A 4,781-nucleotide genomic window follows, 5' to 3' on the forward strand; every position below is an offset into this window, starting at 1 on the left:
ATTTCCTTTCTTACTCTCCAGTGAAATCCCTCTCCCCCAAAGAACATCTGTGGTTGTTTAAGGGGGATACCTGAAGTGCTGCTCCTGTCTTTTACCTTTGCACAGAGAGGAGAGTGTTTGACAGTAAATCCTGTCAGTGTGTACAGAGACTATTTACAGCACAAAATGGACACACATCCAACACTTAATGAGGTGCAGAGAGCAAAGTTGCTGTACCTCACTGATTTTGCAGCAGAAATTTATCTTGATGGCCTGATGAGAGCAGAATCCAACCCATTTTCACATTTGACAATTCAAAAATAGATGAAAAACAAACTGAACTTAATATTTTGGGAAATACACATATTTGCTTTCTGTCCAAGATTTAGATGAGAAGATTGTTATCACTCATGTCATGTGCAGTATGGAGCTTGAGTCAGGACATGGTTACCTAGCTTAGCATAAAGACTGGAAACAGCGAGCCAGACTCTGTAAATAGTTCAAAAACACGCATACAAACACATCTAAAGTTTTACCTTGTTTGTTTGATTGTTCCTGATCCCTCGAGCTGTTTCTTCTTACCCTTCATACCGAGTCTCCCTACAGGGATTCTTCCTTTGTCTAACAGCGTCCTAAATGCACTTTTGTAAACAGTGTTTATAAGTGTTTATAAAGGTCCGGTCTGACTCATATTATTGTATTGGAGTCGTATCTTGTGAGTGCATATAAAGCTGGTAGCTGAAAGATGTTCTGGATTACAGCATCAGGTAAACTCTGCTACAAATGTAACCCAGTATGTACTGTCGGGTTTCCAAGCACGTCAGAGAAACGCTTGCGAAACAACAGCACGGCAAGTGAAGGGCATTTTCTCAGACAATGCACACTCACGCCAAAACCAGCGTGCCGGCTACAGGTATTTGAATGTGCTGGCAGTCCATGGCGGGCTGGCGCTGGCATGTGGAGGGTGACACAGACAGGCTGTTGAGAGGCCACAGGTGTTGGAGACAGGAGTTGGACAGTGGAGGGGCCTGTGTAAAAGTTAAACAAGCCCCAATGTGCTGGAAGGACGAAGGTAAGTTTCCTAGAACTTTACACAGGTAGGCCTTTGTTTGGCTCTTCAGACTATAAGGAAATGTAGATGTCTGTATGTAAAGGATAACATGAACAGGCACAGACACACAGGGTACTTCAAGTACCCTCCTTTTCCTGTGGAGGGTAGTTGTATATACAAGTTTAATGACTCAATGAAGCCTTTGATTTGAAAGTAATACTGAACCAAAAACCTATGTTTAGAGAGACACTTATAGCAGTCTGCAGAATGGCAGCACTGAAAAGCTTGTATCTTGCTCCTTTGTGGATGCTTGGATTTACAGTTTCATTGCCAAAAAATAAATACAGAAATCTAAAAAAAGACGTTCCATAGAAACTTCTCAAAATACTCTTAATGATAATTAATAATAAAATGTTCTTTTGTCAACTTGTATGATCACTATGTGAAAACACAGCTCATGATCACCGTTTATCGTATTGTACTGTAATATTTCTAAATATACCATTTACTATAGTACAGTTAATTATTATAGCTAATTATTAGTACTAAGCGACAAACAAAAATGCTTTTGTCACATTTACATTAACTATAAATATATATTAAATACAAAAATATATCTGAGTAGGGAACATACTAAGCATAAAAATTAATACTGGAGAAGTTCATCTTGCTATAGGGGTAATTTGAGAACTTTCGAACTTTGTAGGGGCCTTTCAACACTGCAGTTGAAAAGTTTAGTAGGTAAAAGATTATTCTGTTTATTTTTCAGTGGAGTATTCCTTTACAGTGCACCTGCATGCACACAAATACATTATATATACATTATATTATATTACATTATATATACAGACACATATGCCTACATACTGTCTTAATGTATTCAGTAATTCATACATAGACATGCATTTTCATGTATTGACAAACACTCAACCCCCTATGAACTGTCAGCTTGGTCTTGTGTTGCTTTTGCCAAAACTTAAAATAATGAAATTGGGTTTATTCCTCAACAAATGCTAGTGGCATTTTTTGCAAATTTGATGAAATAAGAAAATGCAATTTTTGGAAAATATTCAACCTTTTGAGCCAAAACAGGGCAACACTCGTCAGCAAAACCCAGGGGAGCTTAATGATTTCTGGAGGCTCTGTGCTGCACATATGTTCACATATACTTATACACACACACACACACACACACACACACAGACAGAGCTTCTAGAAAAGGATTCATAGTACATCCCGTGTCCTCAGGTCCAGTTAGGCAGCCTTGTTAAAATAAGCAAACAGCTCGTCTCGCCCTGTTTGCAGTCTGGCTTTCTCTGGCACTAAATATTGGTGACAGGTGTCTTAAAGCAGGCGCAGCAGCACCTGGACTTCATTATCCAACCAGACACAGCTGGAGTCCGGCCAGCTGCCATACACACACACACTAACAGACACACACACACTCACAGACACAGCTGCACATGTGTATACACTCAGCCAGTGGCGTGACTGAGTACACACACACACGTGTTGCCCACCGTGCACGCTCATACTCAAGCCTGAGCCATGTGCACAGGTATGCAAATGCCCTAGCCTGAATGTACACACTCAAAAACGAACACAGTCACAGACTTTCTCATACTCATACTAGTGGCTCACACAGACACAGAGGTCTCTGCTGCTTACATATGTACCGGTATACACATTTTACGGCAATACTTGAGAGGACCATCAATGCATTGATTGATACAATATAATGCTTTCCCTATTCCATAACCCTAACATTTGTCATCACAGCTACTTTAACAGTGATCTAAACCTGAGTTCAAACCATGACCTAAAAATAAGCTGTTGCTCTCAAATAGCCCCTCAACAGTGTGGACTGGCCAAAATGTCTACAATGTCCACAATTTTTTCAATCCAACTCATTTTACCACTTGGCTGAAATATATTCATTGTTTACACCATGTTCTCACTTTGCCAAAACATCCTAACTTCACTCCGGTGTCCTCATTTTGGTCAGTTTTCCCCAGTTTTGCCAGTGTCCTCATTTCGCTGAATCACTGTCATTTTGTCTGAATGTCCTCACTATACAACGATGCCATCAGTTTCGACAATGTCTTGACTTTGCCAAAATAACCTCATCTTGGTACAATGTCCTCAGTTTGCCAGAAAGTTCTCATTTGGTTGAAACTTTCTTACTTGACCACAGTGTCCTCACTTTGGTCAACTATCCTCATTTTGCCATAATGTCTTTACTTTGCAAGAATGGCCGCAGTTTACCAGAATGTCCACACTTTATTACTATGTCCTCATTTTGGCAAAGTGAAGACATGTCTTCAACTGGAAACATCCTGACATGGCCACAATATCCTAACCAAACATAATCTGGTCCTCATAGATAGAGTCCACACATACAGAAGCTCATGCGCCCATTGAGAAACACGCCCAAACATCCAGAATCTTTCCATCTCATGCTCTCTATGGGTCTTTCTGGCTAACACACACTAACATACACACACAAGAATCGGCCTGTTGCCTCTTGCTCATCCAGACAGAGTCTTCCTCCTTCCTCCTCCTCTTTGCTGTCGTTTCCCAGCCAGCCGGGCACGGCAGGCACAGAGGACGAAAGTAAACACAGTCCTCTCATCCTCTCTTTCTCCCCCTCCCTCACCCCTGTGCCGTCCCCACCCTGACGGCCCCCTGGGGCCCCTCGCCTCGCTGTCTTGTTTTTGTAGCGCTGGCAGCCTCAGCAGACAGACAGACAGCAGTAGTCTGTCCCCTGGGAGCCTGGACTGGAGCAGAGCAGTCAGACCGATATATCAGACCAATACTGGACTTTTATTATCTAATACTGGATATCAGCCAGGCACTGTTGGTTATCTGTAATGTGAATATCATACAATTTAAATGAAAATGTTTTACAGGTTTAGAATAAGGTAGCGCTGAAATGATGAGTCGATAATTCAGTCAGTAGACTGACAGACAATTAATCAACTTTAATGATCGATTGTTTTATTGGAACAAAATGCATATGGATGGATATGGACACTGGGGACATTAGTGTGGCTTTCTTAAGATGGAAATGGGATCTAGAAGTGACGGAAAATAAGAAGATGTCTTGCACATGTAACAAATCCAAATAACCATTTCTTAATAAACTAACTGTGAGGATAAGGGGCGGTCGACACTCCATCTCTTTCCCAAGCGTTTACTGTCCATACCCATAAAGAAGGCCACAATGCTACGCTCTCATCCATTGTAAGTTGCCAGACACTGTAGTTAGTGCTGTGCAGCAAGCACAATGGTCCACATTAACTGATTGATTGCTGCTGTTTAAAAAGAAAGAAACCTGAGTTCACTACAGACTGCTTTTAATATTGCTAGTACACATACAGTATCGTGACAGCATTTATTCCTGAAGAGGGAACAATGAGATTCTCTTACCACAGTTTAACCAGCATACGTCAGCATGTTTGTTTACATATTTCCTAAGTCAGACTTCTATACTTTTGCTCACTGAGAAGCAGATAAAGAAATATTGATATAATGTTCCCATATCTGTAGACTAGACCACATACCTTTGGCAAACTAGTGTACACTGTCCATAACCATAAAGGAGACCACACTGCTACGCTCTTATCCATTGTGAGTTGCCAGACACTGTAGTTAATCCACATTAATATTGAAATAAATAAAGAAATATTGATATCACGTTCTCATGAGACCTGGACCAAAGAATATTAGTCTGTAGACTTGACCACAAACC

This window comes from Morone saxatilis, unplaced genomic scaffold (genome assembly GCF_004916995.1).
Source record: "Morone saxatilis isolate NCDOM2014 unplaced genomic scaffold, NCSU_SB_2.0 Contig16, whole genome shotgun sequence".
Lineage (NCBI taxonomy): Eukaryota > Metazoa > Chordata > Actinopteri > Moronidae > Morone > Morone saxatilis.